We start from the raw sequence: 15,143 nt of genomic DNA, 5'->3' as shown, positions 1-15,143 counted from the left end.
CAAAATGCCCACTTGTTATAATGAGAACAGATGTTCAGTCTGAAATAGATGGATTCATAAGGTTTTAATAGCTAACACCCACAGTACTTCACCAATTTACAACGTATATCAGTGTTTTATTGAAGGACAGCCTGCACAAGGACTATAGCGCCAGCGGTAATTGATTTCATTTGGGAAACACTCGTTCCTTCATAACACATTAAGGATCATGCGTGTATTTTGTGTCCATACAAAATGAAATCCATCCGCCCAGGTATATATTGATAATTAAAAAAATCAAACAAACAAACAAAAACTCAACAAGCCACGAATTTTTTGGAAAATATCATCGTCTCGCTATATGTATATGTTGTACATTATGTTGCACGCTGATTTTCCTCCTGCTTATTATGTTCTGAAGTGACTTACCACTCGTTATTCACAGATGGCGCGATTACCAGTTAAAAGAAGATGGAAAAAATGTTGCGTGGCAGTGGATCACGCAGGGCCGCGGTTATGAATACGCATAATCTGAGGAACGGTAATAGTTTGGAACGAGAGTATTGACGTAAATAAAGACGAATAGTTCCATGCCAACAAGTTGACAAATTATAACTTGACTTTTAATGTGAAATATGATTTCTATTATACGTATACCCTTTTTGGGAAACGATGAGCGTTTGAAAGCAAACAGCACGGGACCAATGTCGCTTTAACCCTCTGTGTGCCTTGTTGATCACCTGTCTATAGTTTTGTGTGTAAAATTTGTTCACAGTTGACCAATGGGCACAGGAAGGGTATACTAAGAAGGGATGGTGCAGTTTCGGTTGAGACGGGGCTTCTGGTTCTCTGCTTCTTTTGATGACATTTTTTTAATATAAGATATTGAAAAACCTTCACTGAAATATGAAAAAGCATATAATTCTAAGGGGAATTCAAAGTTTAATTGGTGAAAATTGGTTTTGAAATGGCTGAGATATCCAAAACAGCGCGATCTCTTTGTTTTCATTTTTTCAACTCTTTGTTTTATTTTCTTTTTTGATATCTCAGCTATTTCAAAACCGATTTTCATCAAGAAAACTTTGAATTTTTCTAAAATTGTTTGCTCTTTTAACATTTCATAAAATTGTTTCTTGCAAATGTTGCCAAAAAGAAAAATAAAGGCTGAATCTTAACCTCAACCAATACTATACTATCCCTTTAAGTCCCCACCGAAGTATACAGGGCAAGGATGATATTGATTGCCTTTTAGGGGAGAATCTCTTATGCGACCGTTTGCGACAATAATATACGACAGGCTGCAACAGGCTTCAATCGCCGTCGATCTCATGTCACGATTGATTGCAAGTGGCTTGACGTCAATCACAATAGTTGCACCATGGAGGTTTTTCTACCTCCATGGTTGCACGAATGATCCCATGGTCCGTCGTGCGAGTAGACGTCAGACCATGCGATCGCTAATGCGATTGAGTGAGGCCGTGCCAGCGAGTCAAGACGTTTTTCGTAATGTAGGCCCTATTCAAATTCATGGATGTTTCATTCCCGGGAAAACACTGAGAGACGAGCTATCCCATTAACTTGCCTCTTCTTAAAATGAAATTTAGTTGCTGGAATCCAGTTTGCATAAACATGCTTGTTGCGAAGTCGGACAAGCCTCAGACAAGCTCTGAGGTTGTCAAGCCGGCATTTGTTTAAAAGGTAGGCCTATACGATGCATAGTTAATTTGAATGTATTATCCAAACTGCCTGTTCAATTCAATTCAATTCAATTCAAATACAATTCATTTCCATCAATAAAAGGAAATACATAAAACAAGGTGATACAACAATTTAAAGTAAGGACAAATCATTCACTGTAATATAGGACCTACAAAATATTAGTGAGAGTGATAACTTAACGAAAAAAAGAACAGTGTACATTTTCCCCAAAAATGCAGGTTCTAGAAGCTCCCACTGTTTTGCGACAAAAGACGTTAGGCCTCCTTATCTCAGATACAATAATTTACATCTAGTTAAGGTTCCTCTAGTTGATATCTCCAAAAATATTTTTCCTTCTTTAGGCTGACCTTAATGTCGCTGACTAAAAAAATAAAGCACTATTCAAGTCCTGTAAATTTGGAGTAACACTCCAAGTAAAGCGGGGTTCCCACTATCACGATTGGCGCCACGATTGAAATCGTGGTCTTAATCGTGGAGCAAGCGTGATGGTCTTATCAGATTGTATCAGATCTTAAGGTCAATCGTGGCAATCGTGTTAATCGTAGAAAATTTTTGGACGGTTCAAAAATTTTCTACGATTAACACGATTAGTTTTTGATCGTGATCATCGCATCAGATCGCCTGGGATCCTATCTAAACGCAGCAAATCTCATCTAATCGTGCTTCTTAATCGTGTTAATCGGGATCGACTTTTTCACTTCACTTCCGCGTATTATCATTATTTTTTCCCAGTTGCCCTTATTTTACTCACAGATTACATATATTTTGTATTCCGATAGGTGGTAGCCTGCATCTTCAGATTATTATTTCCAAACGGTAAATTGTATGACTGTGTGGGCTTTGAATTGTAATTTTTAAGGTACATTATTAAAATCATATTTTTATGATTTTAAGATATGAAAGTTGTGTTACAGATTGTTAGATATTTTCATACATTATGCTAATGATGTTATCATTAATAAGTTGTTATTACTATTATACAGACACGCAAAACAGGAGTTGTTCCCGCAATCAAAATGGGGTAACTTTTGTAACGAAAACCAAAAATGAGCAAAAATAAAATGGCATTTGTATGACTGCACGTATTGACTAACGTCAGTACAAAGATGAGAATAATTCAATGAATCGTGCTTGAATGAGCACATATCAAAGGCAAATGGTTAATTTTTAAAAGTATACTATATAGTATTTTTGGGGTGCAGTATCCTGTTGTTTGTGTATTGTACATAATGATTAAGCGTTGTTGTTGTTTCATCAGCCATCGTTTGACCCCTTCACGTCTATTGTGACACTTTTCAATGTCATTTGTGTGTGTGGGTGTGTGTGTGTGTTTGGTAGAGCATAACTTTAGAGGAAAATGGTTATTTTCAACTCTCATTATTACTGCAAATGTAAAAGTGACCATTATCGTGGATGTGAGATCACCCGTATTATGACGATAAAGATCACTCTCATTATTTTTCGCTGTTAGTTAGTCAATAAGTGTTGCAATATACCCCTGCGAAATAATGTTGCTTAAAACCTCCTTTTTCTTTGCTAAAAAGTGACATTATTTTGATTAGGGGAGTCACTTTTCTGTTGTGTGTGTGTATCAGTTATGTTAAACATTAAGTAAAACAATAAATCAAGCCAAATAAATCAAACTTTCAATAACCCTTGAGATAACGACATTTTGAAATAAAAAGGCATATGATATGTACACTTTAAGAATATGAAATCAAACACACAAGCAATACTATCCATTCTGCCAATTTTCTTATATCGAGCGTATATAACACATAATACTACGTTATATAACATTGAAAATGATCCCATCCTCTTTTGTAGCTTCCATTTCATTATATAATTATTTTCTTTCTGTATTGGAGAGAAAGGTCGTTTGTTTTGTTTTGTTTTTTTCTGGGGAAGAGGGGCAATCATCTGATCTTATGTATTTGGGTTCATTATTTTTTTTTCTTTTTTGTGAGGGGGGAGGGTGAGTATGTCGATTTAACAATATATTAATTTCTTTAGGTTTAGAATTAGATGAGGAACTATCTGAGGTTGTGGCTGGCCTGGGTGCTACTTTCTCTAGGGCTGATAACGTAATCGTCATTCACAATACTGCAAAGGTTACGTTGTCCTCATCCTCAACCTGTCAACCCTTGCCATCATCAATGGTTGTGGATGAAATTAATAGGCCTAATTATTCTGCAGAATTTAAGGGAAACAATCAAATACATCGTCAGCCGGACTATAATATTCCCATTCGGGTTCAATCGCGCCTTAAATGGGGGTCGCTTTTGATCCCGATCGTGAAAGATATCGTATCTTATCTCAACAGCCCGTATTGGTTCGCGGTATTCGTATTGGAACGTATCAGCACGTTGCTGCACGTACCAGATCGGGGATCCCGGTCGTAATGGTCATGTTAGATCGGTACCAATCGTGAACTCAATCAGGACAATCCTATCGGATCGTATTTGAACGGCAGACCAGATCGTGACAGATCGTATTGCTCGAAATAAACCAATCGTGACCATATCGCATCCAAGCGTACCAACGCGTATTGACTCGCATAACCTCGTGTTCAAACGTGAAATTTCAGACGAGTTCAACAAATTTTCTACGATCAGTTACGAATGTCCAATCGTGGCGTTCGCAATGGATCGCACGATAGTGGGAACCCCGCTTTATGATCATATACCAACGTGATTTTGATGACATTATAGGCCTATCATATCTACACATTTTTTGTTTCCAAATTGTATCTGGAAATCAACATTGTATGTTACACCATTTCATTTGTTATCACCTGTGCCAGGAAGCATACTGCCTTTTCTCTATGTTTTACTACATTGCAGAATATAGTTCTTCTCACTGCATAGGCCTGTAGTAACTCTGTATAGATGACATACCTCTTCATTTGCCATTTAAAAAATGGCAAATGGAATTCATTGGATCGCCTTGTTGGATAATTGTGAAAGGATTGATTTTTTTGAAAACATTGTTTCAAATGATATATCTGGAAGATTATTTTTATTATAGTTATACATACATTGTCCTAAATTGTATTTCAAATATTTCTATTTTCAAAAAATAACGGATCAGTATGAGACACTGAAATGCAGTGTGACATAATACGCAGTGACTTCTTTTGTAACAGAAGTAATTTATCCAAGAGTGTTTGATATATGTACTTCCCCATACAAGAATACCATAATTTAAACAAGGAAAAGTAGAAATTACGCGGTGCGTAATATATGTCCCCGCCGGAAGTAGCATTTAGTAGCAAAATGTACAATATAGGTAAAAAGATGAAGGTCAAAGGTCAAAGAAGTCAAAGGTCAAAATTCTATGTAGAAGTTTTGAAGCCCTCACCTAGTGCCATCACATAAAGCAAACGGAATCGAAATCGGGTTAGAAATGGCGAAGGAGTAGCATTTTGTAGCCAATGTACAATATAGGTAAAAAAATCAAGGTCAAAGGTCAAAGAAGTCAAAGGTCAAAATTCTGTGTAGAAGTTTTGAAGCCCTCACCTAGTGCCATCACTTAAAGCAAACGGAATTGAAATCGGGTTACAAATGGCAAAGGAGTAGCATTTTGTAGCAAAATGTACAATATAGGTCAAAAATCAAGGTCAAAGGTCAAAGAAGTCAAAGGTCAAAATTCTGTGTGGAAGTTTTGAAGCCCTCACCTAGTGCCATCACATAAAGCAAACGGAATCAAAATCGGGTTAGAAATGGCGAAGGAGTAGCATTTTGTAGGCAATGTACAATATAGGTCAAAAATCAAGGTCAAAGGTCAAAGAAGTCAAAGGTCAAAATTCTGTGTAGAAGTTTTGAAGCCCTCACCTAGTGCCATCACTTAAAGCAAACGGAATTGAAATCGGGTTACAAATAGCGAAGGAGTAGCATTTTGTAGCAAAATGTACAATATAGGTCAAAAATCAAGGTCAAAGGTCAAAGAAGTCAAAGGTCAAAATTCTGTGTAGAAGTTTTGAAGCCCTCACCTAGTGCCATCATATAAAGCAAACGGAATCAAAATCGGGTTAGAAATGGCGAAGGAGTAGCATTTTGAAGCAAAATGTACAATATAGGTCAAAGGTCAAGGTCAAAGGTCACAATTGAAATTCTGTATAGAAGTTTCAAAGCTCCCATGTAGTGCTATCATATAAAGCAAACAGAATCAAAATCGGGTTAGAAATGGCGAAGGAGTAGCATTTTGAACATTTTGATCACACACGGACGCACACACGGACGGACACACGGACGCACGGACGCACGGACGCACGGACGGACACACACACGTACGGAGCCCGTTTCATAGTCCCCTGCTCGAACTCGTTCGGCGAGGACAATAAGGCAATATGAGAGATGAATATAATGCTGTATAAGCAGGGACGACAAAGGAAGACAAAATTTAATTATACAGTGCAATGTGAAAGACTATAAAATCGTGGTACAAAATGATTATCTGCCACCTCTTGTTCCATGGTGTACGTGCGTCTTTTACCGTGTACTACGTAAGTCTATGGATGTGGCCGGGGGGGGGGGGGGGGAGGGGGTAACTACCCCCTCTAAACACGAGGGAGTTTGTTTTGTTTTGTTTTGTTTTTAGGGTTTGTTTTAGTGAAATATTTTGTAATTTCACTGTCGTTGTCCATTCGTGAAGGAATGTTGTAGTCTTCTCATCCAGCAATGGTGATGACTCAAATCATAATTTTCGAACAGATTGTCCAATTTTGATAAAAATTCAAGTTCAACTCACTAAATAAAAAATCACATAATTTGGGTGTGCATAGGCCTATGTAGTACATGTACACTTGTACAGTATACGTGGGGTTCCGACGACTTGGGGTCCAGTGATAGGCACAATCCATGACCGGCCCGCGTTCAAGTGCGCCGAGTTGTTGAAGAGCGAGGCCCACCTCCCTGGCTATCCCATGCAGACCTACGCCTTGTGAGTGCAAGTGTAACCTGTCAGCAAAGAGATTATAATCTCTGTGCCTGTCAGCTAGATGAAGTGAACTCCCCACCGTATACCGTGTACAGAAACTACGCGGCACACACTCTGACGAGAGGTTATCATTAGTGAGAGTCACTTTGCTACTAAAACTCGCTACAACGTAACTTCATTGTCCTACTAGAATTTGTGTTTAGAATTCGAGATCGCTCAACTATGGCAAGAGTTGATGTCTTTTTCATCATTTTAGTCATTTTCAACATTTCGAGATCTCTTCCGGGTAAGTGTAAGTACTGTAACGTTTACCAGGACACACTGTCACAGACACAGACCTACTCCTTGTGTGTGAGTGTGCATGTAGTTAGGGACTCGAGTCGAAGTGAACTCAAGAAGTGTCTGCAAGAATCTTCATGGGGTCAGCCTATTGAAGGAGGCAGACTTAATCAGAAGAAGACAGAGCCTTATACAGTATTAATTGATACCGGTAACCGTTTAACTGTTAGTGGAGTCTGTAACAACATGTTAGAGTCAGGAGGGCAGGAGTAGGGAGTATGTTAGGGTTTTGTCTCGAACTAATAGTAAGGCTGTTCAATCAACGATGCTCACACTGTATGATATCATTGTAGAGGTCTAGATTGTAACAAGTTACCTAGATGTCTTTTAAATGTAAGCATACAACTGGATTAGTGGAAGAAACATTTCAGCGCTTGATGTCTAATGCCATGGATAGTTTCGTATGGATACAAAAGTATAGGGCCTACTAACTGCGACCAGCCGGAATGCGAAGCGAAGTACAGCTGAAGCTGTATTGAGGAGCTCTCCAGGGTTAGGGGCCTACATTGTCATCAGCACCAAACATTTATAGAGATGAGTAGAGGGTCTGGAAAGAGTGTGTAGATAGATGAAACCATAACTTCAATAAGTTAAATCTGATAAGTGACAAAGTGATTTCTCTTAAAATTTTCATAATAACTTGAACTTAAAGTGGATTCTGAAAACCTGATAAAACTGAACAGGGAAACCAGTGGCATATAATCCAACAACTTTTGACACCCCGGGCACTCCTTGTAAGGCTTGCAGATCTACACAGTTATCTTACTGTGGGAGCTTCACTTTTGGGCTGGTTGCAGTTAGTCAACCTTCAGCATCTTTTAACGTTAGATTCTTCATGAAACAGCCCCTGTGGCCCTGGCCCTAGCTATTAAACTCTATACTGAAACTAAAGCTCCAGCCTAGCTATTGTAGTAGTATTTTCTTGATGGGATGTCTATGCTGACACTGTCAGTGTACATCTCTCCAACTTGTCAGTAACAAGTTCGTCTGACAAGTTCGGCTCTACTAAACCCTCAGTTGTGAAAGGAGAGGTTCTGGTAGAAGATTATTTATTCAACAGTCTCCAAAGGAAGCTGAACCTTTTCTATTGGACTGTAAACACCACACATAAGAATAAGATGTTGAGCTATGACATAAAATTTGACGTCATTATTGATGCTTCCAAAATGACTGAATTTGTTTTTAATTTACCAGAGTGATTTAGAATAAGCTATGATTTGTATGAAGTGTCTAATGTGGTTTTGGTTCAATTTTAGTTTTCCAGAATTTGAGATATCCACATAGATATGAAAGTACATACCGGTAAGAAAGTTGTTCAGATTCAGATATTGATTTGCCCATTCAGAAGCATGTGACACACTTCTCACAAGTGGGCCTATGTCCCGGATTGTTCTGTTTGGTTCAACCACCGTGATTTTGATGTGAGAATGTTAGCAGTCTTGTTATTGTATTCTTGTACATTCAGTATAGACCTAGTTGTAGTAGGACAGTCTAAATTTCAGACAAGTTAGACTAAAGTTGTTAATATTTGACCGACCATGACCTACCAAAGTATACCGTACCATACAAAATTCTCAATTTGCACCTTGGTAAGAAAGCATGAATATCATTCTTTGCTGATCTTTTCTGATCAGTCACTGTGTTTTATAAGCTGTTATTTTTGTATAGTTCATTTTGCGAATGATGAGGTCATGGACATTTTCATGAGATGCTGTTTTCCCAAATTGACACAGAAGCTGTTTAAGTGCACCATAGTTATTACACCAATGTTTGGCAAAATTTTCATGTGTTGGTGAATTCGCGGTTCAACAGTGATTTGCAAAATTTGTGAAAATTAAACCCTTGCGAAAATAACAGCTTATACTGTACACAGGTGATATAACTTTGTATTAAAAAAATAACATACAATAGGCAGACCTTTGATGAAAGTACATTGTAGTCAAGTTGTCCTTTCCTTCCTCCCTAAGTTCTTCTATCCTATCTCTATGTAAGTCACTCTTCCCTGCTAATCTTTCCTTTCAAGATTATAAGTGTTAGGAATGTTTAGGGCTGCAAGTAGATCTAGCTGCACTTTAATAAGCTGTAGTCCTTAGCGTCCTGTATTATCTATTGTGATGCTTGACACTTTTGTTACGCAGTGTCAGTTCAATGGTGACAAAATTACTTTGTAAGCAACTATATGTTTTTATGCTACCAACAACACATGCACACATAATATGTGCAATGATAATGCAGGAACCAATAAAATCAACTTGATCAAATCAAAACTTCTTCAGGAAATGCATGGTCTGTTATCCCTGTTTGTATTTTGAGAATACTATTCAACAAATTTGATTTCATTTGATTTCATTTATTTTATTTCCAACAGAGTATGCAGGTGTAAATACAGCAGGACATTTCCTATAATTACAAAACTCTGTGTCATATTACTGGTGGTACTTCAATAGCAGTTTGTATAATATCAGATGAATGTAGTACTACTAGCAATACTAGAATATTTTTAGGAAAGACTTGGCTTATTTGTTTTTTTCTTTTCAGGAGTAACCATCAGTGTTGGTAGTAGGTGGGACTCTAATGGGAACCTAAATGGAATTCTTGTTGTGGAGAATGCTTCCATGGTGAGTAATCAATAATTTTAACCCGTTCCTCCTGCAATTCTCCGAGAGCCTTCAATGCCCCAAAACGTGTCTATGGTGTCTATGGGAAATGCGTGTTATCAAATAGCAAAATCAGCTTATCCTCAATGGGTTGATTACGGCATATTGTGAAAGATCAAGTTGAACATACAAATATTTGATGTAATGAAAAATTACATCATTTAAAAAGAATTTTTTAGAATTTTAAAAGATTGTAAAGCATCTTGGTGTTCAAGATGAAAAGTGTTATCTGTGGTAGATGTGAAATCAGAAAATTGAATTCGAGTTTGAGCAAAATGAATTCCCTTAAAAGTAAGAACAAATCTGTCAATCTGTCGGTAAAAGAGGATGGATGTTATTTAGCTAGTACAACTTAACTCATTTGATAAGTCTTTTATGCCTGAACAACAATTTATCTTTGCAATTCCCACATTCTACAAGCTCTGTCTGGCCCACATTCTACAAGCTCTGTCTTTTTAGTGGGTCTCTCCATTTTTCGCACTTTAAGCAAAGTTATACATGTACTTTATTTCGATCACTTCTGGGGTTTTTTTTACTACATGTACAATGTATAATTACTATAAGGTCCTCCTCAATTGTTTTACATTCTTTTCGATACATAATGTTCTGTTCACTTTATTCTCTGTTGTCAAAAGAAGTGTAACTTATATGTTTTGTCGAAAAATGAAATAAACTTTGAATTGAAATTCTTGCAGCTTTCAGTGCTACAAATAAGTTGCAAAAACAAATACACATGTAAGCTGTTTATTTTCCTAGTTGTGTAGCTACATTTATGATACATGATGAACTGAACGTTTTCATAAGGATGGGGAATTGAGATAATGAATTGAGCAAAATATTTGAAAATTTAATTTCACAAAGCATAGGCATATTGTTGAAATAGATATTTGTACCCAAAATAAACATGTAGATCAATAAAAATTCAGTAAATGAATTGTTTGCAGGATATATGTTTATGTACAAGTTCAGGAATAGTGTATTTGAGGAACCTTCAATAGCAATCTCAGCCTTACTTCAATATCTGATAGACCCCGTTTACAGTGCGGGGCCGGGCTCAATTGCGCGGCCTCAATTGCGCGGCCGAGCCTCGCAATTTTGTCCGTTTAAACTGCTGGGCTCGGCCGCGCTTTTAATTCAAACCTTTCAATATTTTGTTGTAGTGGGGCTCTTCATGTAAACAAACGATTATTAGGGGGCACGCCGGGGTCAATTGCATGTAATGAACAACGGAGGCAGCCGGCAGGGCTACCATAGCTTTTATACGGCGAACTTTGGAACGTCACATTCGCATACAGCACAAGAAAAATGGACGAGGAAGATCGAATTCGTCGACTTCGAAAGTACACTTGTGACAGGAGGATGAGGAGACAACAATTCGAGGAGAATCGTCGCAGAAGGAATAGCCTACTGCTCGTGTTTGCGATGACGCTCGCTTGTACCATAGACCGTGGAGTCTGGTGTAAGTACCGCTCGGGCCATTTCTGGCAGCAAGTAGTGAATAAACAATTCACTGCTCAAGACTTCAGGGAGAATTTCAGGGTGAATAAATCCACCTTCGAATTCTTGTGCACAGAATTGGAGCCCGCCATTTGGAAATCAGACACAAATTTCAGGGAGGCTGTGACGGTGAGGAAGCGTGTGGCCATCACATTATGGAGGCTCTCCACAAACTGTGACTACCGGACAATAGGGCATTTATTCGGAGTAGCACGATCCACCGTCTGTATTATTGTCAACGCAACTTGTAGGGCCATTGTGGAGGCATTGCTTCAGCGGTACATATCATTCCCGCCAGGCGAGAGGCTAAACGCAACCATTGAGGGCTTCCAGCAGATGGGATTTCCCCAAGTTGGTGGAGTGATCGATGGAACTCACATCCCTATCTTAGGACCACAAAAATATCGAGCCGATGTCAATACTACAATCGCAAGGGGTGGTACTCTGTAATTTTACAGGCTGTCTGTGGCAATAACTATAGGTAGGCTTTCTTTCCCAATACACTTTCTTTGTGTAGAGTCCTGACAATTTAAATAAAGCTGTATAGTAGAATTAAACTTGAATTAAAGAAGATAAACGTGTATTCAGGGTAGCTTAGGATGTGGCATACTACTAACGTACCGTAAGTACACCTTCTGAAAGACCTGTAAAGAGTGGATCGCAATTTATTAAGCATGAAATATATATATGATATATGTGTAGATGTTTACCAGTACATGTGCCTGCACATGCACTTTTTTTTTAAAACTGGTCCGACATCTGTCGGACCAATAGGTATACCCAGTTTTTTCCCCATATTTTGTTCTGGTGTATTCCTTAAGAAATTACTGGTCCGACAATGATTTTTGCTGCAACCTCCTCTCCTACATGGTAACCGAAACAGGCAATTAAAACGGACAAGCAACACCCGCTGCAACGATCTGGAATGCACTAGTAGAATTCCTTAGTCAGTAGGAAAGCTAAGATATGCGAAGAACTAACAATCTATCAAAATATGTGCCTCATAAACATGTGACCACACAAGTTGCATGACCGTTATTAGATTCTTTAATTTTTTTCGAAAAATGTCTTCTTTTCTCACATTCCATGCCGAATAAAACCAGAGATCTACCAAAATTGTCGTAACACTTTGTATAACTCACCAACTTTAACTGGTGGTGATTGATACTCCTGCTGCAGCAGATCCAACTCCTCTGATAAAAATGTGATAAAATTGTGATTACCATTGCAACATTTTATACGGCTCGTACTACAAACCAATGAAATGTATGCCTTGTATGCCCAGTGTATGCCCAGCGCCTTCATATCAAAATTTGATTTCAATTTCAATTGCTTTTAATCGCAATTAATTTCTATGTCTCATCCCTTTTTGTCTCGCCCACCGAAGGTGAAGGCGAGACTAAGGGATCCAAATGGCGTCCGTCCGTCGTCCGTCCGTCGTCCGTCGTCCGTCACAAATGTTAAAGTTTACCTGCAAGACTCTCTTATGATGCATAACTTGGCAGCTGTTACAGCAATGGCAGCCACACTTGGGTGATAGAAGCACTAGGGGTATCTTCATGTTATGGTGTTGTCAGAGGTCATGTGATGATGTCAAAGGTCATTTGAGGTCATATATTAAAGAGTATGTGCAAGACTCTTTTCTATGTTAAAGTTTACCTGCAAGACTCTCTTTTGACAAATAACTTCACATAAGTTGCTTGGATTACAACCTAACTTGGGTCATAGATGCACTGGGGGTACCTTCATGTTATGGTGCCGTTGGAGGTCACAGGATAAGGTCAAAGGTCATTTGAGGTCATACGTTAAAGTTTACTTGCAAGACTTATCACATGTAACTCGACACATATTGCTACAATGGCAATCAAACTTGGGTGATGGATGCACTGGAGGTACCTTCATGTTATGGTGCCGTAAGAGGTCACATGATAAGGTCAAAGGTCATTTGAGGTCATACGTTAAAGTTTACTTGCAAGACTCTCTTATCACACGTAACTCAGCACATATTGCTACAATGGCAATCAAACTTGGGTGATGGTAGATGTCTCTTGGGAAGTTGACGGTAGCCACAAGGTCAAAGGTTACAGACAGGGGTCAACGAACTTTTAGGGCCCAATGTTAAGTTTTTAGGGTGCATTTCGTTTATGGCTCATAACTTTTGATCCCTTTGTTCGTTTGTGACCAAACTTGGATGGAAGATGTCCCTTGGGGAGGTGAAGGTCGTCACAAGGTCAAAGGTCACAGACAGGGGTCAACAAACTTTTAGGGCCTAATGTTATGTTTTTAGGGCGCGTTTTGATTGTGGCTCATAACTTTTGATCCCTATGTCCGTTTGTGACCAAACTTGGACGGTAGATGTCCCTTGGGGAGTTAAAGGTCATCACAAGGTCAAAGGTCACAGAAAGGGGTCAACAAATTTTTAGGGCCCAATGTTAAGTTTTTATGGCGCGTTTCGATTATGGCTCATTACTTTTGATCCCTTTGTCCGTTTGTGACCAAACTTGGATGGTAAATGTCCCTTAGGGTGTTGAAGGTCACCACAAGGTCAAAGGTCATAAGCAGGTCAATTAACTTCTTGGAGTTATAAAAAATATTAATTCCTTGTACGCGAATGGGCGAGACACAATTTGGCGATTGCCTTGTTTGGGGGAGGGGGTATGGTCAAATTAGGCTGGAGAACAAGTCAACAGCTAAAATAGAAGTGAAATTTTGTTTGATACTTTTCGTGTTCTTGTTGATTAACTCATGGCATAGGTGTCACTTTACTTAAAATGTTTTTTCGGCATATTCCCACATAACCCTCATAAGTTTTAATTACAGTATGTGTTGTTGTTTGTTTGTTTTATGCCAGGCTGTGGTTTATTTTTCAACATGATAAATGCTCTTTGTACAGTGGAAACTCGATATAACGAGATGGTCGGGACCGAGTCATTTTCCTCGTTATAGCCGATATCTCGTTATATCAGTAGGCATAAAAGAAGGCATAACATAAAGACATTAATTTGCACATGTGGGACTACCCATCATATTTAAATCATTACTGATAACTTGATATTGTGTGTGAGGGAATTACTCACCTTTATGGGTAAGAAGATGTTTTTCGCCAAGGAAATCCAATATCAAGAATGTGTTTCTTATTAATTGTAGATGTTTGAATTTGTAAATTTATATAGCTTGCGATTGTATCAAGATCGTCTGTGGATTGGTATGTGGTTATCGTATGGGTGTGTGTTGTGTGGAAAGCTTGAATATGGTCTGCACAATGCTGTGTGTGTATATGTGACACATCCTGTATGTACATTATGACTGTGTGTGTGTGTGAAGATGGGGAATTCCCTACGTAGAAGGCCAATCACAGCATCAGATTGCCTCACACCTGCTAAACGTCATGATGATGTCATGTATACATATGGCCGTCCCACCACATTTTCTGCATGTATCAGTGTGCGCGCACACACACACTTACACGTACAACATGCAGTGCTAGCTGGAGTGCACTGAAGAAAATGATTATGTGTGTACAAGACAGTTTTTGGCGCATCAAGCTTTACAATCTCGGACGATGATAGCACAGGCGAAGTAAAGCTTTACCGAAGGCATTTTGCTTTACCTCGCTATAGCAGGTTTGATTGACTATGTTTTTCTTTGTTTGGAAGTCACAAAATATATCTCGTTATAGCAGTTATTTCGTTATAGCCGATCTCGCTATAAGAGTAGCATTTTACATAGACTTGTGTGGAAGGAAATTTGGGACCGGGAAAATTTCCTCGTTATAACCGATATCTCGTTATAGCAGTGTTCGTTATACCGAGTTTCCCCTGTACTCTTGTACAAATTCCACTTTTGTTTCCTAATGGACTATGAGAGAGATGAAAAATCACAAGTGTCGAGACTGAGGCAATATGCATGAATGCAGGAGAATTAAAACTTATTGCAAGCTCTACCAAGTACCAAATGTACTCTAAATTTCAGGACTGAATGAATACAATAGCGTAGAATACACTCATGTGACAT

Source organism: Diadema antillarum, unplaced genomic scaffold (assembly GCF_040938485.1).
Source record: "Diadema antillarum isolate AM-2024a unplaced genomic scaffold, OU_Dant_1.0 scf00000094, whole genome shotgun sequence".
Lineage (NCBI taxonomy): Eukaryota > Metazoa > Echinodermata > Echinoidea > Diadematoida > Diadematidae > Diadema > Diadema antillarum.
The sequence above is the reverse complement of the archived record's forward strand: the minus strand, read 5'-3'. Positions refer to the sequence as shown.